Here is a 24,896-nt window from a genome sequence, read left to right as displayed (position 1 = left end):
AGATACTGGGTCTCTTGGAGTATCCTAATTTTCTCTTTTTTTCATTTATTCGTCTTTGTGTTTACTTGCTGTTAACTTTTATCTTCCTAAACTCGATATGATGTTTTACTTATGTTACCATATTGGCAAATTATAAACTTTCTTTTATTTTTCTTTGCCTTCTATTTTTTTTTCTTTTATGGATGCTGATAGATTCTGGTATTGCTAAAATATTTGCTACTTCCATCTATTGGGACTGTCTTTGCAGAAGAATTATACTTCCTGAACTGCTGACATCAGATTTGGACACATCACTTATTTTGGTCAACATAATGTGAGTGGAAGAGACATGTCCCACTTTTGAGCAGGAGCTTTGAAAGTCACCGTGTGATTCTATCATCTTGCTTTCTCCTCTGCTATGAGCCTGGTGATACACCAGATAGCACATCTCCTTCAGCCTGACTCCTGGAGTGAAAACAGCATGTAACAAAACTGCAGTCAGCATACAGAAAAGATATGGCATGAGCAAAAGTTTGCCCTTTGTTGTTGCAAGCCACTGAGATGTTTGGTGTTTGTGTTTAGATATTTCTGCTCCCTGCGTTGTGTCTATTTCCTTTGAATTCATTTTTCTGTTTGTTTCAGTCTGTTTCCCACATTAAAGGCTTTGCTCAAGTGTCTGGTGATCCTTGTATGTGTGCTTATTTTTAAGAGTGAGGAGATAAAAAGCTTATTGGAATTCGGTGGGCAGAGTATAGGTTTTTTATTTATTTATTTATTTATTTATTTATTTATTTATTTTTCTAACTGGTCCCAGTAGAGTGAGTTTTCTGGGCTTTTTAGGAAATATCCAAATATCAGATTCCCCAGGGAGAAAGCCTCTGACCTCTTGCCGGGGAAGGGAGGTGATATAGTATCACCTTGCCAGTATTTTTGAAACTGAGTGAGGGAAGAGGATGTAGGAGGTCTCTCTGTTCAGTATGTAGATTATCACATGATTCTCCTGTTCATGTGATGCATCCTTTTCTTCAGCTGAGGCTGACTCCTCCAGCCTCATCCAGGCACATCCAGCCTCTCTGGGGAGTAAACCTCTGGTGTTCTGCCAATATTGAAGAAGAGACTCAGAAATCTAATTTTTCTTATACATACTTTCAACCAATCTACTTGTTTACAGCCCAAATATGCCCCCATTTTCAGAGGTACCTAGTGAGTTTCAATTCCTAAACATTTCTGGGGTAAATTGGGGTAAATTAGCCTGCTTCTGGGTTTCCCCTACTGCCATCTTGGTTGTCCCTTTTCTCTGTTCCTCTTCATCTGCTTTCCGGCTTCCAACACTTTGTTGCAGTTGGCTCTCTCCAGTTCTGTTCTCTTAGTCCTTTAACTTGATGTCTTTTTAAAATCCATTTACTGTCATCTTAGTGGGACTTGGGGAGGGAATAGTGCCAAATATGTTCATTCATTCTGCCATGCTTAACTTGAAGTCTGAATGACCAATGAATAAGAAGGTATAAAATAAACAATAGTGAGGGATAGTTCCTTCCCTATCTTATTGGCAGTATGCTTGGTAAATCTTTGTAGGACCTGCCCTGGATCACATTAGTAATAACTCCCGGCATACTGATGGATAACATAGGAGGAAAATGGTGGTGTACCTATGATTTGATGAGACAGCCAATCTGCTCTTCTCTTGAATTAGAGGGGAAGTGAGTCTTCCATAGCAGACTATAGAGATGAGGGCAGTGGTGTCTGTAGAGAATTAAATTGCTAGTAAGAAAGGAGGTTAGAGATAGTTTTAAGATTAAGGGGAGTTTTTGCTACTGTAGTAACACTGAATGGATGAATGAATGAATGAACAAACGAATGAACGAAGAGTATTATGGAAGTCTAGAGGAGAGAGAAGGAGCTCAGTTAGATGGTGGGAAAGGAGAAGCGTTTTCAAAGGAATGAGAAGGCTGGCGAAGAATCTGAAGAACAATTAGCAGGAGGGAGAACAAAGAGGTTGGGAAGGCATATCATTGAATGGGAATGGGGCTCCTAGGGGAGGCAGGAGGATTGTGCCAGGAGGGCAGGGATAGGAGAGTGGAGAACAGAGAAGCAGGGTGAAAAACTGTTTCTTCCGGTTTTCCAGAACCCACGCTTTGGACTCTGTCTATCCAGACTTCCTATTTCCCAGTCAGGACCCTGACTCTATTTATACTTCTAGATTTGTTTTCCTATTCCTAAGATAGAAATGATCCTCCTCAAGTGAGAAAGTGAGGCAGCCACTTCGCTTTCTCCTGTGACCAATCAATGAGATAGTTAACATTCATACTTATACCCACTCAGCCAGGCTAAGGAGGGAAGGGCCCCCCCGAGCCTATGTGTGTGTTCTGAGGCCTGGGATTGCTATGCAGGGTCTGGCTGAGTCAGCAGGTCAGATAAGCCCACCCATCTCCATCCCTCTCCGTTCCCACCATCTGGCTGAGTTCCTTCTCTCTCCTCTAGACTTCCACAATACTCTTTGTTCATTTGTTCATTCGTTCATTCATTCATTCAGTGCCAAGTAAGCACCAAACTCTGTGGTAGGCACTGAAGGTACAGCAATGAACCAAACAGACAAAAGCCCATGCTTTCTTGAAGTGGACAGTGTTAGCCTAGGTTGGAAATGTAGGTGGAGCCCTGGGATCAGGTTGGGGCTGAGAGGGGCTAAGAAGGGTATTTCTTTTTCTTTTTCTTTTTTTTTATTAACATAGAATGTATTTGTTTCAGGGGTACAGATCTGTGATTCTTCAGTCTTACACAACTCACAGCACTCACCGTAGCACATACCCTTCCCAATGTCCATCACCCAGCCACCCTATCCCTCCCCCTCACCTCCAGCAACACTGTTCGTTTCCTGAGATTAAGTGTCTCTTACAGTTTGTCTCCTTCTCTGGTTTCGTCTTGTTTCATTTTTCCCTCCCTTCCCCTATGATCCTGTCTTGTTTCTCAAATTCTTCCTATCAGTGAAATCATATGATAATTGTCTTTCTCTGATTGACTTATTTCGCTTAGCACAATACCTCCTAGTTCCATCCACGTCATTGCATATGGCAAGATTTCATTTATTTATGGCGGCATAGCATTCCATTGTATATATATACCACATCTTCTTTATCCATTCATCTGTTTTTTTAATTTTTTAATAAACATTTAATGTATTATTAGCCCCAGGGGAACAGGTCTGTGAATCACCAGGTTTACACACTTCACAGCACTCACCATATCCCATACCCTCCCCAATGTCCATAACCCCACCACCCTCTCCCTACCCACTCCCCCCAGCAACCCTCAGTTTGTTTTGTGAGATTAAGAGTCTCTTATGGTTTGTCTCCCTCCCGATCCCATCTTGTTTCATTTATTCTTCTCCTACCCCCCAGACCCCTTACGTTGCATCTCCACTTCCTCATATTGGGGAGATCATATGATAGGTGTCTTTCTCTGATTGACTTATTTCGCTAAGCATAATACCCTCTAGTTCCATCCACGTCGTCACAAATGGCAAGATTTCATTTCTTTTGGTGGCTGCATAGTATTCCATTGTATATATATACCGCATCTTCTTTATCCATTCATCTGTTGATGGACCTCTAGATTCTTTCCATAGTTTGACTATTGTAGGGATTGCTGACATAAACATTTGGAGGCACGTGCCCCTTCGGATCACTACATTTGTATCTTTAGGGTAAATACCCAGTAGTACGATTGCTGGGTCTTAGGGTAGCTCTATTTTCAACTTTTTGAGGAACCTCCATACTGTTTTCCAGAATGGCTGCACCAACTTGCATTCTCACCAACCGTGTAGGAGGGTTCCCCTTCTAAGAAGGGTATTTCTATACTGAGACATACTGTATGCCTTATTCTCACTAAAGAGGAAAGGTTGCTTCTTTTATTCTGGATTTGGTGGGGACTATGGACCTAGAATATCAAGCAGAAGGGAGCTATGGTTCCAGTTACTCCTCACAACCTCCATTGCTATATTACCTCTCACCTAGGTTACCGTCATTGCTGCTCATAGCAATGTCCCCACTTGTTTCCACATGTTCTTCTTTGACTCTTCTGCCTTCAGCCTATTTGCATGATAGCAGCCAAAGTAATCATGTTAAAATAGTTACCACTACTCTGTTCAAAACCCTCTTCTGGTTCCCATTTCACTCAGAGTAAAACCCAAACTCTGTTTTGGTCTGGCGTGGTCCTGCCTGCTTTACTGCGCATTTCCTCTCTGAATTCACTTACCACTTCTTTCCCCTTTACTGACACTGCTTGGACTCTTTTCTATATCTCTTCATACCAACTACCTCCAGCCCCAGAGCTCTTATACGTGCGCTTCCCTCTGCTTGGTATGTTTTTCCTCCAATTAGCCACATGGTTTGCTCCTTTATCTTCTTGAGGTGTTTACCTAAATATCACTTTGTCAGAGATGCTCTCCCCGACCACTCTATTTTAAATTGCACCTCACGTTTACTCTTCTCATTGGCTGTCTTAATTGTTCTCTGGAGCACTATCACCACCCCATAGACTAGAGCCTCTATCTTATTTATTGTCTGCCTGCCTTCACTGAAACATGAACTCCATGAGAGCACCGGTTTTTGTCTGCTTTGTTCACTGCTGCATCTTCATCACTTAGCCCAGCTTACACAGTATGTGCTCGAGAAAGATTTGTCGAATGAATGAATGAACGTGGATGGTCATATAGGCCTGGGAGGGTCATGTTGGTTTTGAAGCTTTGTTTTCAGCAGCAGATGCCAGGACTGTCTGGTTCCACCAGGTGTTTTTGTTACTCCTCCACCCTTCTTCTTAGCAGGGAGGACAGGGAGGATGTGAAACCCTGGACCACTCATGCCCAGGGAACTCTTCATCTGAAGTCCCAGAGGACTCAAATGGATGACCATTTTCCAAGAGGGTTCTGGATCTTTGAGATTATATTTTTCAAAAATGGAAATAGCTTTATTGCTTCTTCCCTTCTAATTATAAAAGTAATAGATGTTCATAGTAAACCAATATAATGTGGTCCAAAAATATGACTAAGTTCCCCTCCCTGACTCTCACCTTCTAACACCCCTTCTCCCAAACCCTGCCTACCTGCGGTGTGGTAAACTGCTTTGATTCCCTTGACAACTGTATCAGGAATCTCTTTCCATATCAATACCTAAAAAGTGACATCATTGTTTTTAATGGCTGCTGTGTATGAATATGCCATAATTCACTTAAACAAGTCCTTGTTTTTCACTCTAATGACCAGTCTGGAAATGAACATCCTGGTACATACGTCTTTGCTCTCTTGACCCATTATTTCCTTAAGATGAATTCCCAGAAGTTGAATTCCTGGGTCACAAGGGCTCCCCATTGGAAGACTCCTGATACTATTGTCCAGATGTGGGAGGGCTCTGATTCTAAAGAGATTGGAGCAACCCTCTGTCCTGTATTTCCTCCACACAACTCCCTCACCTCTCCCATACTCCATCCTCTAAGCGAATCCATGGAGGACCCCTGTGAGTACTCATACAAGTTTTTATGGATGGGTTCTTGTGTACCATGTGCTGTTCTAGACACCGTACACATATTAACCCTTGTAATCCTTCAAACAATCTTGGGAGGTCTGTCCTATGATTAGCTCCACTTTACAGATGAGGAAACTGCAGCTCAAAGAAGTGAAGTAACTTTCCCCAGGTAATGCAGCTGGCAGGGAACAGGTGGGAGATTCCAAGCCAATAGTCCCAGAGCAGAGCTTGGACTCCTAACCCTGCACTTTGCTATGCTGCCTCCAAAGCCAGGCTTGGAAATAGGATGGACTTGGGCTTTTTGAAGTAGGATGGACCTGACACTTCTCAGTGGCACAACATTTGAGAAATCACTTCACCGCTCTGCCCCTTAGTTCTGTCTGTGCAAACCAAGTTTGATCACTCACCTAGTCTGCAGGAGGCGTCAGCATGGTAATGCACAGCGTAAGGCACAGCAGATTCAGGACCTCAGAAATGTGATTTGTGGGCCCGCCCCACTCCCTGACCTCCAACACCTCCTCTCCTAGACCCTATGACTGGAAATCCTGTGGGAAAAAAAAAAAAAAAAAAGCAAGTCTGACACTTCCCCTGAGGTTTCTGAGCCTTGTGTTCCTGGGTTTTTCTCACGCCATCACCCCCTACCTCCCCGACACACACAAACACACAGGCCAGAGCCCAGGAAGTGTGGATTGCAGAAACTCTGCCCCCACACACAGCCAGATAACCCCATGGTGGCAGACAGCAGGACCAGGCCAGCTCACACCCCCTTCTCAGCACCCTGTGTGGGAGGTGGGACCAGGAAGATGGTTGGATCCTCTCTCCCTGTTCCCACCTTCCTTGCTCCCTGTCTATGGGCCCAGCTCACCTCAGATTCCAGGCCTCTGAAATCATTGCTCCAGCCCACCGGACTGGGCCTCAGGCCAGCTTCTCCGGCCCCAGGCTCACCGGCAGTATCTTTGCCTTTGCTCCCTGAAGACTAATCACTGTCCTGTCAGCTTGGCCCTCTTCCCCTGTATTATTGTACAGAAATAGCCCTGGGTCCAGCCCCTCCTCCTCACACCCCAACACCCCCCCCACCAGCCCTGGCCCAAGCTCCTCCACTGCCAGACTTTTTGAATTTCCTCCTCCCCTTCTTTCCTGCTTTGCTCTGCTCCTCTGTGGCTGGGATTTGACCTCTACCTCCTGGAGCCAGGCACGAAGAAGATGGCCTCTACTGGACAGGGAAGCAGCCTCCTGCACTCCTGCACTCTTTCCAGGCCCTGGGCCCGGGAAGGAACGATTTGAGGGCATGCCTGTGGTGTTTAGAAGTGTTTCCAGTTCTGACCATTGCACCCGGAAGTAGGAAGCTCCTTGCTTCTTTTTTCTTATGTTATGGTGCCTCACCCATTCACCAGAGAGGAGAGGATAAGAACCAAGTTCTTTTTTAAAAATTTTTATTTTTATTTATTTATTTGAAGAGAGAGATCACAAGTAGGCAGAGAGAGGGGAAAGCAGGCTCCACGCTGAACAGAGCCTGATGCGGGGCTGGATCCCAGGACCCTGGGATCATGACCTGAGCTGGAAGCAGAGGCTTAACCCACCAAGGTGCCCCAAGAATCAAGTTCTCCCTCTGCACAGCAATTTTGTCTGGAGGGTTGTGGCCACAGCCAGTAGGTGGGGACCATAGCTGGGAGCTATGGGCTCTGCAGTGGCACAGGAAGTCTGAGGGAGGACACAGCAACTGGCAAAGTGAGGAGGTGGCAGCAAGACCCCAGGAGGGCTTGGGAGGTTGGAGTCCAGCCCTATAGGAGTCCAGCAAAGGCAAGGCAGAGCCCAGTCCTCAGGGCTTCAGGGAACAGGTCACCAAAGCACTAGAAAGTGTACCCAGCAACCAAGAGCAGCGGTAGGCAAGGTTGGGTCTGGGCTCCTGTTAAAGTCAGAACCCAGAACCAAGACAGGAGATTAGAACCAGACCTCAGGTCCACCCCCCCACTAGCCCCACCTCTCCCAGTTCAGCCAACCCATGGTGCTGGCCACAGTAAGACAGCACTTAGCAGGAATCTGGGGGACTCACAAAGCAGTCCCTAGTCGAGCCCAGTCGGAGGTCCGACAAGGTAGGACTGAGCCAGTTGTTATTCCTGGGGAGCAGGGAGAGACACTTTCATACACAACCTTGCTGGAGTCATTTTTTGGCCCCATTTTACAGACAAGAAGACTGAGGCTCACTCGCTTGCTTGTGGCTCCACTATGGATGGTGAATGGCAGAGCTGGCCTTCCCAGATCTTGGGCCCTTTCCTCTGTCCACCGAAGAAGGAGTTTGGGGAGCACCTCAGCCAGGTCCTCTGAGGTAGTCTCCCACCGGGCCATAGACAGGGAGTTTGGCAAAAGGCCACAGAACAAAACTACCTGGGTTCACATCGGAACTCTGCCACTTATTACGTTTCTTCAGGCAAGCTCCTAAACTTTTCTATACCTCAGTTTCCTCATTTGAAAAGTAGGGCTAGTAACAGTACCCACCCCATAAGGCATTTGTGAGGAATTTTGAAGAATGGGGCTCAGGGCCTTTGGGGAAGGCTCCCTACTCCCCAATCCCACCCTGAGTGTGGATGAGGAAATTCATTGTTTCCCCCAATTCCTCCAGTAATTTCTCAAATTCATCATTCCTTGCTAACAAGAAGGAGCCAGACCACAGTGGTTTGGAGTCAGGTCAGACCCTCATTGCAGCTTTGGGGGGCTTTGCCCAAGTCTGTAGCATGATCTTCTTTCCCTGGGACACCCTCCTCCACAGTCTCCCCTCCTCTACCTTGGATCTTCAAGCTAAAACGTTTCCCCTTCTGGATCCCCCTGGCCCCAGCCCTTGCATCTCTAGATCTGGCAGATGGAAGTCCCCTTGCCCTTGTCTCCACAGCTTCCGTGTAACCAGCAAAGAGGGAAGAGAAACACAGGGAGGAGGGAAGGCTGAGTGGGGTGGGGTGGGGAGGGGTGAGGGAGGAGAGGACAAGACAGTCCCAGCAAGAGGGACTTCCATCCTTTTCTGCTCCTCTCCACTAGAAGTAGCCAGGGGGCTTCCGGTTCATGACTCTGGGCTCGTAGTTAAATTAGCCTTAACCAAAATGGGCATGTGTTCCTGGGTTGATCTGAATGCCAGTTTTGTTTCTTCCTAGCTATGTGCACTGGGTAGGGAACTCAACTTTTCTGAGCCTTAGTTTCTCCTTGTCTGAAATGGGCATACTAATAACAACAACCTCATTGGCTGGCCACGGGACTTTACATGAGAAAATACATGCAAAGTGTCCAGCACAGTGCCTACACACAAAAAGACTTGATAAATGATAGTTCTTGTTGGTGGTGGTGCTGGTGGTATTTCTAGGCCTTTCGGAACCTGGAATTGCCAGTACACTTTCTGACATGAGTATGTGAAGTAAGATGGTAACAGAGAGTACTAGTAGATTAAACTACTAGAGTACTGTCCTGTACTAGTAGATTAAATGACGCATGATTCATGAGCCCTCCACATGCCTTTGGTTTAAGGAGTGTAGACCTAGGGGTCCAGCCTCAGACACCAGCCAAAGAACTTCGGCTCCTCCCAGGGCCAAAAGGCCTATATCCCTCAGCTGGGGAAGCCTTGGCTTCTGCTCCAGCAACCCTTCCTCAAGCTCGTGAGCCTTGGCTTGGCTCAGCATAGCCCTGCACCCCTGCCCTCCAGAGAACCAGGGAGCAGAGAAGTCTTGAGCCTCTGGAGGTGGCCAGGGTGAAGGGGTAAAGGGGCTTGGTCAGGAAAATGGTTTCAATGGGGGAAATTAGCCATGCCTTTAGTACCAACCCAGTTCCCAGGCTTTGCCCTGACCTAGGGCTGCAACTTCTCCCTCTTGTCTTTTTACCCAGAAAGTCTTGTAAATCCTATAGGATAGTAGAGAATGGCTGGTCAACTCAGCCTGGCCTGGCACAAATTAAGGGATGGCTAATCCATGTTTCTTGATTGACTCAGCAAATAAGAGATTGGCTGGGGCACTGTTTCACAGAGGAGTCCCATAGGGGACTCGCTTCGAAGGCCTCCAGTTTCCCTCCAGCCCTGAGAGAAAAAGAATATGTGACTTTGGGGCAGAAATCAGGCTGCTTGCCACAGCCCAAGGGCCCACCACCTTTTTTTTTTGCCTACGTCTGAGACTCTCTGGGACCCTCTGACCACATTTTGGACTATTTCCCAGCCTCTATAGATTGGTTTGTCTCTGCACCTTAAGCGTTTGGGGTCCAGACCTCCCCCTGAGCTCTTGTGGGCCCCTGGAATTGTTTGCACACTAGGACATCTTGTAGGATCTATTGGCCTTCCTGAACTGTGAGCTCCTGGAGGGTAGGGCCCTGGCCATCCTAGTTCTATGTGCCCTGAACTTGATCCAAGGCCTGGCACACAGAGGGCTCCTTCTCATGCTTTCACCCACATCTAGTCCTGCTAGCTTGACTTTCAAAACATACTGTCCCTCCTTTGGGTCACTGTAGGAAACTCCTGCCCAGTCTCCTCACTTTTGTCCTTGCCCGTCCCTCCCCCCCACCAAGTCTGTTTCAGGCTCATAGCCGACAGGTTGTCTTAATGTGGTTCAGTCAGATCTCCTTCCTCTCTTGCCTGCAAATCCTGTGCTGGTTCCCATCTCACTTCGAGCAAAAGCTGAAGTTCTTAGAATTTCCCCTCCCTGTCTCCATTTCTCCGTTCAGCCAGACCCGCTTCCTTGCTGCTCCTCAAACACCTCAGGGCCCGTGCATTGACCTTCCCTCTCTCTGAAATGTTCTCCCGCAGCTATCTCAGCAGTCATTGCCTCACCTTCTTCAGTCCTTCACTGAAGGGTCGCCTTCTCAGTGAAAGCCCTGGCCACTATATTTAAAACTGCTCTCTGCTTTCATCTCCCCTTCATTCCTCTTTCCAGCTTCCCTTTTCTCCATTATGCTTCATTCTATCTGTCTGTTCTACTTTTTTTGTTGTTTTTTGGTTTTTGTTTGTTTTGTTTTGTTTTGTTTTTTGTTTTGTTTTTGTTTTGTTTTTGTTTTTGTTTTTGTCTCCCCTAAGGAGTCAGTTCCGTGAGGGCAGGGATTTGTGTCTGTTTGGCCCGTAGCAGCCCCTTGAAGGCAGCAGCCCAGGTGACTAGGGCCCAATGGGGGCAGGGAAGCCAGTGGAGGCTTTGGACCCAGATCTCAGCACTCGGCTCCTATCAGCCTTTGCTTCTCCCGTCTCTGGCCGAATAAGGCCCTTTCATTAGTCCTTTCTGAGGAGTTCCATGGCAGAATGGCCCTTTAGAGGGCTTTGGCCTCTAAGCAGAATTTCAGCCCACAGCTTCCTCAATGGTCAGGGCCTACACCCTATAGTGGGAAAGGTGAGGTTTTCTCTCTAAGGATGTGCCTACACTTGGTGTTCTTGACCTTCCCTAGTTTCTCCAGATGACAACAAAAGGTTTTCAACTACCCTTTGGACTTGGTGCCATCACCCCCGCCCTGATTATAGTTTCGAGGGTTGGCAGAAATGCCTGGCTCCAGGGTCTCTGTTCACACGACTGGCAAGCACGATCTGGCCAAGCCAGGGACCTAAAATTATTGCCCAGCGTTGGAACGAGGCCCCTGCACACTCACCCTGGGCAGAGAAAAGCAGCGCCAGACTGGATTCAGGGCTCCTGAGCACTAAGAGAGGCACAGAGGAAGGAAAGGGAAGAGAAGAAGGCCAAAAAAAGAAGGAAGGAAGGGCAGTTGAGGAAGAGGGCGGGGAGGGGGCATGCTAAGAGGAAGCAGAGGCAACTATTCACAGTGCCAGAGTTGACAAGACCAGTAGTTTTCTTTTTTTTTTTTTGGAAAAAAAAATATTTTATTTATTTATTTGATAGAGTGAGAGAGATCACAAGTAGGGCGGGGGCGGGGGGGGGGGGGTGGAAGCAGGCTCCCCGCTGAGCAGAGAGCCCGATGTGGGGCTCGATCCCAGGACCCTGAGATCATGACCTGAGCCGAAGGAAGAGGCTTAACCCACTGAGCCACCCAGGCGCCCCAAGACAAGTAGTTTTCAAATTCTCTTCCTTGGAGGCTAAGATGGCTCTGGCGCCCCTGGGGCACAAGCGGGAGCCCAGTGGGTGGAACGATTGGGTTCCAGTGCTGCTAACTGGAAAAAAGGCATTCATTACCAGACACAACACTGGGCTTTCACATAGGATTTGCTTACTGAAAAGTTTCTGCTGCAAAAATAGAACAGGAGGAAGGGAAGGAAGGAAGAAGAAAGAGGGGTGGGGAGGGAAGGAAGGAAGAAGGGAGGAAGGAAAGAGGAGAGGGGCAGAGGAAGGAGAGGGAAGAGGCAGAAAGAAGAAGAGAGAGAGAGATTTGGAGTATGGGAACCACATTATTTTCTATCCTCTGTCCCCAAACAGGGGGATAAAGAGGGGTTGGAGAAGGAGGCCTCTGCTCCCCTCCCTATTGGTCCTGACTGTGCCTAAGGGACTGTGGGCTGCCAAAGAAAAAGGACAAGAGCAAGAAGCTTCATTGCTTCTCTTGGGGAGGGTTTTGGGGAGGGTTTCTGGAGAAGGAAGTTTTCCCTCATTTTCTGATTAGCTCTGGATGGTCTATGGAGATGCTAATACTGTTCTAAAACAAAAAAGAAGAAGAAGAAGAGAAAGAAGAAAGAGGAGGAGAATAAGGAGAAGGAGAAGAAGGAGGAGGAGGAGAGAAGAAGAAGAAGAAAAGGAGAGGAGGAGAGAAAGAAGTATTTTCTGCCAAACTATAAAGATGCAAAAAATCTGGGGAAATTATCTACTATTCTTTATTCTCGCTGACTTACTGGGGTCCTAATTAGGAACTGTTTTTAAAAAGGGAAAGAAGAAAAAAATGCTGGAAAGCTACAGCTGTGGTCCAGCACTCTTGGTGGACAGCTCACAAAAGACAGCCCCCACGGTCGCACCGGACCTGTGGACCCCTTCCCTGACTCCTCCTGGGGCCTGAATACCTGTGCCTGGGGAAGTGACGGGAAGAATAGAGCAGCCCTCTCAGAAGCTTTGGGGAAGGGGAGATGGGCATTGAACTTGGCACTATTTCCAATCCTGCCGGGGGTAGGGCATGTGTAGGTTTGGCTGGAGGTGGGAACAGGGGTGAGGAGGGCTGAAGTAGGAGTGTGCGGAGCGGGGGAGGGGAGGCGGGGCGGCAGCTGGAGTTGGCCGGGTTGAGGAATCCAGGCTGGCCTGGGAAGGGAGGTTCCCCTGTCCCATGGTTGTTGTTTGGCCGGCCAGCAGGCCTGGCCCCTCCAGCGTTGCCATAGAGCTCTGTGGGTCTTCCCAGCAGTCTGCCAGGCGGAATGTGGCCTGGATGGTTTCCCAAGGAATGTAATCAAGATGTAAATGAGCGGGGGGGGGGGGGCAGGAGGAGCTGGTCGATAGGGTTGTCACCTCCTCAGGCCTGTGTGGAGTCTGAGTGAGCTTGCACTGGCCTAACCAGCAAAATCTCCTGGTTGGGCTCTGCTCTGGGGCAAAGTGGCAGTGAGTGCCAGCTTCCTTCTCAGCAGGCCCTGAAACACTGGAGGTGCCTCCCGGGGCAAGCCCGGGGCACCTTGCCGGCCCTCTTGCCCACCCTTTGCCCTGCACCCAGTCGGACAGATCTCTCCCTGGGTATGGAGAGCAGGCTGGCGACATCTGGCAGAGGTTTGCATGGGCTTCCGGACAGCTTGGCCCCATTCACGGAGTTCAAAGGAAAGCTCCCAGGAGGCCAGCGCTCACAAGTCCCAAGATGCAGGCAGGGCTTGCCCCAACCAGGACTGCCACCCTGGGTTCATCTGCCTGGGACCAAGCACGAGGCCATAGTCCTGGCTAGCGTGCACTCAGGTAGCCCGTTGCCTGTTCCGGGAGGGGCTCTGTTTCGACTTCCGGCCTTCCTGCTCCCTTAGGAGACACTACTTTCGGATGAAGCTTTAAGGGCCTCCCTGAGTCTGAGAGGCCAGTGACCAAGACATCTGCTTCCCCTTCACCCTCGAGCCCTAGGGCTGGCAGGGGTCCAGGGTCAAAGTGGCAAATATGCAGCAAGGAACTTCTGGGACAGCACCAAATCCTAGCATATGGTCCCAATAGCTCCACCAAAACATGAAAATGAGCTCCCAAGTGCCAAGATTTTTGGAACTCAGATGTTGGAGTTCTTTCTGGCACCCCTGAGTTCCCTCCAAGGACTCCCCACCTGAGTTATATCTATGTTCCAGTCCCTGTCTTGGCACTTACTAGGCTCTGTGGTCCTGGGCAAGCCAAACAACAAGTCAAGTCCTTTCTCTTCTTTGACACCATCTTCCTCATCTTTCAGCTGAGAAGCTAGGTTAGAACCTGCTTGTCCTCAAGGCCACCCCTGGCTGTGACACTTCCTACTGGACATTACATAGGGCTTGCTGGCTGTGGGACCTCTGACCCCTCCCCCCCCCCTCCAGGAGATCTTGGATCAGAGCCATCAACTCCCCAATCACGCAGACCTTGAGCGAAGCCCCGCCCACGGCTTCCTGGCTGTGTGACTGGGGGAAAGTCACTTTTCCTCTCTGAGTGTCACTTCCTCAACCCTAAAATGAAGCCACTGAAGTTCTCTTGAGTGGTTTTGAGAGTGAGACAAAGCTGTGTCTGGAGTACTTAAATCAGTATCTGGTCCAGACCACAGACGCAGTAAATGTGTGTGGGAACAAGAGCCTAGAAGGTACTCAGGGGAGCCAGGAGCTAGTCCCCATCAGTGAAAACGCTGGCCCTCTGGGGGATAGGATCTTAAGGGATGCCATCTCCCCACCCCACCCTTCAGGAGTGGGGCAGCCCTCTTCAAAGTCCAGAAAAGAACTCTCTTCTGTAGTTAGTATAAAGGCAGCAAGGCCTTCCCTGGGCAGCAGAGTCTGCTTCCCACCGCGGGCCAGAGTACTAGGGCCTGCCCCCAAGTGGCCTCAAGCCAGTGCTCACAGTCCTGCCTTACCAGGCCTGGGACCAAAAGGGAAACAACTGGCTCCAGGCCTCAGATTCCTGGCTATCTCATTTCGCTCTGCATGTAGACTGGCCATGGTTTGGTGGGAGCACGACCTCACCGTCTCATTACCAGCATGGGCACAGGCAGAGAAGGGACCAGAAGAGAACAAGGGCACTGCCCCATTATCAGACACTTAACTCTTTTTTTCCCACAACTCTCCCTTGGTCTTGCTCTCATTCCCCTCCCTCCCCTTGCTTCCTCTTTCTCCCTCCTCCAGCTACCTGTCTTTTTTCTGTGAGATCTGCTGTCCTCTCTGCACGATCTGTATCTCATGTCTCTGCCTCAACTTTTGTCTGTTTGGGTTTTCTTCAGCCTCTGGTCTTCCATGTCCGTGCTTGGCTTTCCCTTAGAGTGAGCGTGTGGGAGGTGGTCATTACTGCTCCCAGTCCTAGTGCTATACTCTGGGCCACCAGCCTGAGATAGCATGAATTCTAGTGGCTTGCCGACTCTAAAGGACAATATGAGAAAAACAAAAACATGCACACAGCTTTCTTTCTGGTATAGAGTCTGTGCTCCGGAAATGTAAGTTCTCATCCTACCTTCCTTCTGAAGCTCTCCTTAGTTTGGCCCCTGGATCAGGCTGAGGCTTGAATAAGTCTGAGGACTCACCTTCGACAGAATCCTCAGCTCCAACCCAAGATGGGGAACACAAGGGCCCTTGCTGCCCCTCCACCAAACTCCTGGCCTCCTTTTACATGTGGCCATCACCGGACACACACCCCAAGCTTCTATTTCATTCATCCTTCTCTCCTTCCTTAGAAACCCTTGCCTTCCTCTGAGGGTACCGTGTATGTGTTAGAAAGTTCATCAATCCACTAAGGCCTAGGGACAGAAGTAATCATGGCCCTACACTCATGGAGCTTCCTGAACAGGGAGGGAAATAATCATTGAACAAAAAGTTACAGCTGGCTGAGCGTTCTGGTAGAGCAAGCCCAGAGTGCCCTGGGATTGTAACTGAGAGACCTGCCCTAGGCTGGGGTTCAGGGACAGCCTCCCTCGAGAAGGTGCTGTTTAAGCCACAGATAGAAAAGGCAGCAAAGACCAGACTAAGAAGAGTTCCAGAATCAGTTCTGTGTGTTTATGGTGGCAGTTTGGGGTCAAACCCTATTTCAGGGTCTTAGAGGTATCAGCCAGCCTAAGAGCAAGGCCCATTACTCATTCCATTTCTCAGATGAGGACCCTGAGGCTCAGAGAGATAAAATGACTTGCCCAAGGTCATGGTACAAGATCACAGTAGGTGCAGAAACAGGAGCTCAGGCAGTCTGACTACAGAGACTGATTTCTGTGCCAAATACCTCTGGAAACAGGAGAGAACTGGAAACAAAGGAAAGCACTGAAGGGATTCGACAGGGGAGGGGGCTTCATCAGCCATATGCTGGCAAAAGTACCCCCTGGTAGCATGGTCTGCAGGGTGACAGGAGAGGAAATAGCGCACACAGCAGGGAGGCCCCTGCATTTGTCCAGGTGAGACATGATGGTGCTTTGGACTCGTGTGGTGGCAGCAGAATGGGGATCAGGAAGATGGATTTGAGGACTGATGGCGATGTTTGCAAAGCGTTTTGCGCCTTGCCTCACCACTTCCCTGAACAGTATTTAATTTGATCTGCTCAAGGCTCCTGTCAAGTGGCTAAAGCAAGGATCAACATTACCTCTGCTCCATGAATAACAAGAGCGAGGCCTGGAGAGGGGCTGCACTTTGTTGAAGACCACAATTACAGATGTGTGTGTTCCACAGAGCAAGTGTGGGCACCTGCAACCCGGGCAAGTATGCATGAAGACATGCGGGAGCCACCCAGGTGCATAGGTGTGTGGTTGCACACGTGCGTGCAGGTATGGGTAGACACATGCGGACACAGGGCTTTATGCAGCTGTGTGCATGCATCCTGCATGTCTGCTGCCTTAGTGGGATCCTGGGCTGCCAACGGGCCCTCTGCATGTGCAGGAAGGACACCGCCAACCAGGACTGCTGAGGAAGATGAAGGACTATGGAGGAGGTCTGAGGGTTGAGCCCACCTCTGCTGGGAGTTAAGGATTCATGGCCCCTAAGTCGGACTGAATTTGGGGAGCCTCTTGGGTTTGTGGGTTTATTTATTTTTTTTTAAAGATTTTATTTATTTATCTGACAGAGAGAGATCACAAGCAGGCAGAGAGGCAGGCAGAGAGAGAGAGAGAAGGAAGCAGGCTCCCGGCTGAGCAGAGAGCCTGATGCGGGGCTCGATTCCAGGACCCTGGGATCATGACCCGAGCCGAAGGCAGTGGCCCAACCCACCGAGCCACCCAGGCGCCCCGGGTTGGTGGGTTTAACAATAATACTAATGCTTAAAGTTATTGAACACTTAGCCTATCACGTGCATTATATCTATTCATTCTCACAACTCTATAAGGTAGCTACAATGATTTCCATTTATAGATGAGTAAATGGAGGCTGAGAGAGCGTGACTAATGTGTCCAAGGTTGGACCAGCTGGTAAGCTATGGAGGCAGTTTGGAGACTCATTCCACCTGACTCTGAAGCTCATGCTCTTAAACCACTCTGAAGCTCACAGAGAAGCATGCACACAGACACAGGCATACAAGTGCCCACATCCCTCGACGTGTGGAACCACACAGGGAGTCAACACTCCAGAGTAACCCGGAAACAAACTCTGGAGCCCAGGTGCCATGTTCAGCTGTGGACTGAGAGCAAGGGACCAGAGCCCATAAGGTTGGGCAGTTCTGCACACTTCCCCCTACTCAGCCGCTCCTGAGACTGGCTGTCTCAGAGTTTGCTCAGGTTTTCAGCCTCTGGACTCTGCTCTGGGCTTCAGGCAGTCAGTGAAAATTTATGGTTTGAGAAAGTTCTTGCAAGTCCAATCCTTACATGCCCCCTCTCTGACTTGCATGGTTTCTCAAGATACTGGTCTCCTCCTCCCCCTCCTCCTCCTCCTTTTCCTCTTCCTCTTCCTCCTCCTCTTGCTGTTGCCGCCTCCCTCTCTGGGCCCTTTGTCTCTGGACAAGGCAAACCTCTCAGTTCCTTTTCTCCCTACATGCGAACTTGACTACCTCTGTTGAGCCCCCTGCACAGCCTCACATCGCAGATAAAATTCCTTCTCCTTTCTTCCCCCTCAAGCTGACTGTGGAGGCTAAGGAAGGGGTGTGTGCCTGAGACGGTTGTCTATGTGCATGCACATGCTTGCATATCCAGCAGGGCAAGGCAGAGCTATGTGAGGTAGGGGATGTGCATCTGGGGTCTGGTAGGGAGAAGGCATTGCAAATATGTGGAGGGCGTGCCCTTTCCTTTTTATGGGGGCCAGCACTGGGCCTGGGCTGCCAAACACAAGCAGTAATATTTGTAGCATAAATATGTGCATGCATGATGTGTGTGAATGTGCATGTACGTTTCTCTTGTGACTGGGACTGTGAGTTGGGCCCTAATTATGAAAAAGCTTCAAGCTCCTGTCAGAGAGGCAGTACATTAGAGTGGTCAAGACCATGGACTTTGGGTCACACTGCCATGTATTAGCCATGTAACCCTGAAACAATGCCCTAAACTTTCTGTGCCTCGGTTTCCTCATCTCCAATATGGAGGTGATAATATTAAGGTCTATGTCAGAGTGTTGCTGTGAGGAATATGAGACTAGAAGTGATCATGGCACCGTGTGACACGTAGTAGGTGACCCATAGATGTTAGCTGTTACTGTGTGGATGAAGAAAAGAATATTCTTGCTGACTGGGCTCTTGCCCCATGCCTAGCATGGGACTTAGCACTTTACATTATTATCTCACTTAGTTTCACCACTTAGAACCGTGTCTGACCCCAGAGGAAAAGTTTCATATATATGTGCTGAATGAATGAATGAATGGATGGATGAATGAAGTCTCCTAAAATCCTCTTAAGTGAGAATTCTAATAGATGGGGAAGCCAAGACAAAGAAAGGCAAATTCCTTGTGTGGATTTTGGTTACATGAATGTGTCTACAACTGCTTGGGGTAAACCCTATGGAAAGAGGGGTCAAGAAGTGACCTTTCCTCTCTAAGTACAGATAGGAATATGGGGAGAAGTAGAAATATGCATGCATGTGTGTGTGCACGTGTGCAAATATGGATGCGTGTGCCACAGACACCTGTGTGGTCCAGGCTCCCCCAAAAGTGGAGGAGGTTCTAGGAAAGGTGAGAAAATATTTGCATTGGCATGGCTGAAGAGAGCTTCTTCTAGGGGAGGGAGGCCAGTGCAAGTGGCATTGTGCTCAGCCTGAAAGTCCAGAGGTAAGAGAGATGCTCAGATTCAATCTTCTCCTGAAACCTGGACAAAGGTCAGAAACTGCAATGTAACCTCCAACTCCTGGAATTTCACAGTTGTAAGGGCTCTTAGAGTCTGCCAAGACCATCCTCCATCATATTGTTAGTGAGGAAACTGAGGCACAGAGAAAGCAGAGACGTTATATAGTAGACAACAGGCAGATCTGGGACAGTAGTCCTGGATTGGAGTCAGCCAGGCCCAGATATACTAGAAAAAGTGAGCTGTTGGATCCTGACTAGAGGGGTTGTTCAAGGGATGGAGCAAGAGCTAAACCCTGTCTGCACTGGCTGGAGACACGCCTCATTCTCAGGCCTGGTCCAGAGAGCAGGAGTGGACCCCATTGGGGCTTTCCCTTATAGTACAGGCCAGCTCTTGGAAGGAAAAAGGCCAAAGGTGGAGGCAGGAGGCCTCAGCAGCTGCCCAAATATATACCTAGGCTCGCTAGGGTCCTCAGGGGTGCTGCCTGGCCCTGGCAGCCTGCACAGGGCTGTGGCTGCCCTGGCCCTTATTTGTTGACTTTCACTCCTGCCAAGGGGAAGCCGTTCTGGATGGAGACACAAGAAAGTGATTTGTCACTGGTTGCCCCTGGCTCCCACTCTGATATGTCAGCCAACAGATAGATTCCCGCTTAACACTTGCCCCACCTGCAAAGTTGCTATAGTAACTTGTTCCCTAGAAGGCCAGAGCCAAGCTCTGGCTGCATTGCCACCTGCTGGAGCATCAAATCTGGAGACCTCAGAAGGACACTGAGGCTCAGACATGCAAAGTCACTGCCTCACCGCTTCCCTCTGAAAAATCTTAAGCAGGTTGTTGTCCATCTCACAGTACTCCTCCCATGCCCAGCTGTGGTTGAATCCTGCTTCAGGTGTACCCTCCAGAACCACTGTAGGCCCCACAGACAATGGTGGTGGCCTCAGTATTTGCACATTACAAAGTACCATGCCACAAGCAGGCACTGATTCAACGCTGACGCTGTTAATGTATCTGAACCAGTTGTTCAACCCACATCCTCCCCCAGCCAAGGGTCACTGTGGTTGTTCCTGTATACTTTGGCCCTGATCTCTTAGAGGCTCTGCTCTCCTCCACCTATACCCAGAGGTCCCTGGACCCAGAGTTGCTTTCATTTTACTGTGGGATCAGATTCAATCAAGAATGTGTATGGTCCCTGGCGTCCTGGGCACAAGGTAACCTTTGGTTTGGGGCCAGGGCATGACAAATCCTGTTAAAACCAGCCTAAAGGATGAGCCAATAAGACCAAAGGATTCGTCATGCTTGCTGTGACCTACAGGACTTATACACGCTTATCCCTCTGCTGAGTCCACTTTTCCTCTCTGCCCCTGTCTTCCCCCTGGGTGATGCTACCTTACCTTTCAGTTTCTGGTTTAGATTTCTCCTCCAGGAAGCTTCCTTGACCACACATCTAAGTTGAGTCTTCTTCAATGAGCTCCTGTAACTCTCCGACGAAACTGTATTGTAATTGTTTACCTGTCTTCCCCACTGATTGGAAGTCCCTTGAGAGTAGGCCCTATTTAGCTGACATCTAGTACAGGGCCAAACACATAGTAGATAGATGAATTATTGTTGAACAAATGGATGAACGAATAGTACCCCTCTGAGGGTACTAGTCTTTCCTGCAAGAGTGGGGGAATTCCTAAGCTCAGAGCTTTTCTAGGCTGCCTTCACAACTCTGATTTTTGTGATCTGTTTGTCCCATAGACAACTGGCAGGAGGACTAGGTTCTCCATCCAAGGTTTTCTCGCTTTGAGATAGACCCCTTCAGCAAGTTACCCTGGTGCCTTCTTCTACCCAGAGTCTGACTTCCATTCACAGCTACCAAGCCCATTTCCCATTAGATATATCTGAGCTGGAGGGGCTGTTGCCCCTCCCCCACCAGAGTTCTGCTGCTGGCCATCCTGACTCACTTCCTTGTCCCAGGACAATTCCTCCCCCCAAGTCATCTCCCCAGGCCCCACTTCAGTCTCCAAGGCTCATTCACAGACCTCCTTTGGGACAGCAGTTCTCTGGGGGTGGTCCAGAGAATAGTGGTGGTCTGTGGGGCCTTTAAGTGGTCCATGGGCAAGTCCAAAAATCAAGGCATGCAAAAATGTGTGGTGTTTTTTTTTAAGTATATTTTCTATGGCAGATTCAAATCTGTATTTAAAAAACTGACAATGGGGGCGCCTGGGTGGCTCAGTGGGTTAAAGTCTCTGCCTTCAGCTCAGGTCATGATCCCACCGACCTGGGATTGAGCCCTGCATCGGGCTCTCTGCTCAGCGGGGAACCTGCTTCCCTTCCTCTCTCTCTGCCTGCCTCTCTGCCTACTTGTGATCTCTATCAAATAAATGAATAAAGTCTTTAAAAAAAAAAGAAAAGAAAATACCCTTGCTCAAGTGTATGGGATTTTAAATAAATAAATAACATAACATAACATAAAAAACCGACAATGGCTAGTTTGTCAGTATGGTCACAATAACGGTTATGTACCCAGTTAAAGGGCCATCAGGTCATTTGGGATTTGGGAATATGCCAGGATAGAATTGACAGAGCCTCCAAAGAAACCCCTGAAACCAGAATATAAAGTGTCCTAGAATATTGCTCCCATTTTGCAAGTGGAAGAACTGAGGCTACAGTGCAAGCAAAAGTCTGGTCCCAATGTGCCTAGTCAACCAAGGCTCTATGGTAGGTTTGGCTCCACAAGGCATTTGTCAAACGTCCTCAAAGGAAGGACTGCAGTGACGTCAGTAATCCGAAGACTGAAGTAGACAGGCAATAAATATCTGTGCTCCCACACCAGACTGAAACCTCTAGGAGTGGAGATGACACATGCTGTTGCCCTCTCATTGGCCTCAACTCCCAGCTCTCTCAACAGCCCTCAAAAGTGTGGCCCTTTTGGGGATCCCCCACCCCCAGCTCCAGGCTAACCAGGCAGGCAGGCCCTCCTTCTATGCATGTGCGAGTGCATGTACACACACACAAACACACACACACATACACACACACACACACACACACACACACACACACAAAACCTGCATTCTTGAACAGCTGCCATCACTTCATTGGCCTCAGCCCCAAGAAGGAGTATGGAATGTGCTTCCCTGAGCCATTAGGGAGTGGGTAGTATGTGAGGGGGTGTCCTGCAGAGAAGGAGCTGAGAATAAAAGGACAGCCTATAAATGAAGAAAAGGGATGATCCCAAGGGCCAAATCCTCTGGGGGTGAAAGTCTATACACGGTAGCCCCAGAGACAAGGCCAAGAAAAATGTATTAGACCTGGACTTCTTTACCTGTTCCCTGTGCCCATACTCACAGGACAGGGGAAGCCAGGGACCAAGCTTCTGTGGGCACACCCATAAAACTGTCCCCAACCAGGAATGGGATAGGCATGGGTAAGGGGAAAAGGTGGAAGGAAATTTAAAGGGTGATAGGGGGTTGATCTCTGCATGTATTAAAATGAAATCACTGTCTCAGTATCTTTCTTTCTGAGAACTAGAGTCTAGATCTTCTCAATCTCATTGTCAAGACACTCTGGGTGTTATGAGAAATTTACTAAGTCACTCACTAATTACAGTTAAAGAGTTAAGTATTGTAATTGTTTCCTGTTATTTTCTTCTCTCCTTTTGTAAAAGCCAAATTAGAGCAGATCTGTAGTTTTCCTTATGGTTTTTCCTTATGGTTAAGTGGGGGAGTCTAGAATTCCATCCTTACCAGGCTATAACAAGATGCTCTAATCCTTCCCCCACTCCCTGACTGGGAGAGTATCAGAAAAGGTTGAGTGGTGATCTCAGACTTTTATCCCTGCTTGGTGGTGATGAGGCCTTCTCTGCTCCCACTGTCAGCAGATACCTAGTGGGGAGCCTGAAATCCTATTATCTACTTAGCAGTAATGAAGCACTCCTCCCCACCCTGGGATATCAAAGGAGGAAGAGTGGGGAGCTTGGAATTTCACCCCAACCTAGGAGTATCTTTCTTCTTCTGCTAGTGCAGTGTTAGAAGCCTCCTGCTAAAACAGAAGATTTAAATAAGATCCAGAGTCTTGTAGGATAATCCACAAAATATCCAGATTTCAATAAATGTAGCCTGTCATACCAAGAACCACAAAAATCTCAAATGAGAAAAGAAAAGCAATGGATGCCCAAACTGAGTGGACACAGATATTAAAATTATCTGACAATGATTTTAAAGCAGTCATAAAAATCACTCAGGAAGGAATGACAAACATATTTGAAACAAATGACCAAAAAATGGTCTTAGAGAGGAAATAGGAGATATAAAGAAGAACCAAATGAAAAATTTTTGAGTGGAAAAATAAAACAACTGAGAGAAAAATTCAATGGAGGGCTTTAAATATGATAGGGAGGATAGGGAAAATACTCCAACTTGAAGACAGAGCAATAAAATTACTCAATCTGAGCAACAGAGAGAAAATACACTGAAAAAAAATGAGAGGCTCAGGAACCTATGGGTCTATAACAAAAGGTCTAACATTCCTCTCATTGGAATCCATGTCCTGGAAGGAGAGGAGAATACAGATGAGGCTGAAAATCTACATAAAGTAATAATGGCACAAGTTCCCCCAATTCAGCAAAAGATCTAAACTTAACAGATTCAATAAGCTGAACAAATCCCAAACAGGATAAACCCAAAGAAATCAACACCAAGACACACCTAGTTGAACTTCTAAAAACCAAAGACAAAGGAAAAAGTCTTGAACGCTGCAAGAGAGAACACATTACTTATGAAGGAAAAGAACTCAGATGACAGTAGATTTCACATTAGAAACCATGGAAGCCAGAAGGAAGTAGCACAGTGCATTCAAGAGATAAAAGAAAAGAACTATCAACCCAGAGTTCTTTATCTAGCAAAAATAACCTGCAGGAATGAAGGATAAAACAAAACATTCTCAAAGAAGGAAACCTATGGAATTTGCTACTAACAGACTTACACTAAAAGTATGGCTAGAGGAAGCTCTAAAAATGTAAAAGAAATGGTAAAAGAATAGGTGTTGGAATATCAGGAAAGAAGAGAGAATAGCTTATAAACTTATAAAATAAATCATGGAGATGAAAAGTATGGCTTAGGGAATATAGCCAATAATATTGTTATAACATATGGTGACTACAGTTTTCATGGTGAACATTGAGAAACAAGTTGTGAAATCAATATGTTGTACACCTGAAACTAAATAACATTTATGTCAATTATAATCAAGTAATAAATTTTGAAAAAGAAGAAGAAAGAAGAGGGGAATAAAGAATTGTGTAACTTGAAGTAGAATTTATTCCTGGGATGCAAAACTTGAGAATTAATCAATGTAATTAGTGTATCAACAGGCAAAAGGAGAAAAATCACATAGTCACATCAATTGATACAGAACACACATTTGACAAAATTCAGTGCCTATTAACAACTCCCAGGCAATTAAAAATAGAGGGGGACTCAAAAGCATAAGATACCTAGGAATAAACCTAATCAAAGAGGCTAAGAATCTATACTCAGAAAACTATAAAGTACTCATGAAAGAAATTGAGGAAGACACAAAGAAATGGAAAAATATTCCATGCTCCTGGATTGGAAGAATAAATATTGTGAAAATGTCTATGCTACCTAAAGCAATCTACACATTTAATGCAATTCCTATCAAAGTACCATCTATCTTTTTCAAAGAAATGGAACAAATAATTCTAAAAGTTATATGGAACCAGAAAAGACCTCGAATAGCCAAAGGGATATTGAAAAAGAAAGCCAAAGTTGGTAGCATCACAATTCCGGACTTCAAGCTCTATTACAAAGCTGTCATCATCAAGACAGCATGGTACTGGCACAAAAATAGACACATAGATCAATGGAACAGAATAGAGAACCCAGAAATAGACCCTCAACTCTATGGTCAACTAATCTTCGACAAAGCAGGAAAGAATGTCCAATGGAAAAAGGACAGCCGCTTTAATAAATGGTGTTGGGAAAATTGGACAGCCACATGCAGAAAAATGAAATTGGACCATTTCCTTACACCACACATGAAAATAGACTCAAAATGGATGAAGGACCTCAATGTGAGAAAGGTATCCATCAAAATCCTTGAGGAGAACACAGGCAGCAACCTCTTCAACCTCAGCCGCAGCAACATCTTCCAAGGAACATCACCAAA

This window comes from Mustela erminea, chromosome X (genome assembly GCF_009829155.1).
Source record: "Mustela erminea isolate mMusErm1 chromosome X, mMusErm1.Pri, whole genome shotgun sequence".
Classification (NCBI taxonomy): domain Eukaryota; kingdom Metazoa; phylum Chordata; class Mammalia; order Carnivora; family Mustelidae; genus Mustela; species Mustela erminea.
Note: the sequence above shows the minus strand (reverse complement) of the source record.